A 383-nucleotide genomic window follows, 5' to 3' on the forward strand; every position below is an offset into this window, starting at 1 on the left:
GCGCCACCTGCACCTCCAAACGCTGCAGGCGGGAGTCAAGTACTTTCTGGGGGGCGGGGCTGGTGGCTCCGGCCGGGCTAGCGTCACCTGGGGGCGGGGCCTGGCTCGTGGGAGGGGGGAGGGGAAGGGGTGCGCCAACCCGCTCCGCTCCACTCCCTCCCGACCCAGCCCCTCGCCAGAGGCTCCGCCCCCCCCACGTGACTCCGCCACCGCTCGAGACTGGCCGCAGCTCCAGTTGCCCGGGTGACGGCAGAGCGGCCTGGCCCGGCTAGGAGAGCCCCGAAAGCCGTGGCACCCCCCGGCGTCCCGACATCCCCGGCGCGCTCCCGACCACTGCAGGCCAGGTAAGAGGCCTCCGCACAGCCCCGGAGGCCCCGCTCTGT

The 383-nt window shown here is 74.7% G+C and overlaps 1 protein-coding gene across 4 annotated transcripts in view; it reads left to right on the forward strand.

The window, feature by feature from the left end:
* The first annotated feature begins 200 nt into the window (after window positions 1-200).
* ARMC9 (armadillo repeat containing 9) overlaps window positions 201-383 on the forward strand; it is a 134,677-nt gene continuing 134,494 nt past the window's right edge. For all 4 annotated transcript variants that reach the window (XM_069103261.1, XM_069103265.1, XM_069103264.1 and 1 more), the window contains exon 1: window positions 201-344. The gene's annotated coding sequence lies outside the window, so the exon portion shown is untranslated. The remainder of the gene's footprint in view (window positions 345-383) is intronic.

Source organism: Petaurus breviceps, unplaced genomic scaffold, assembly GCF_028583685.1.
Source record: "Petaurus breviceps papuanus isolate PSGF00001 unplaced genomic scaffold, PetGlider_PUasm1.0 567, whole genome shotgun sequence".
NCBI classification, from domain to species: Eukaryota; Metazoa; Chordata; class Mammalia; order Diprotodontia; family Petauridae; genus Petaurus; species Petaurus breviceps.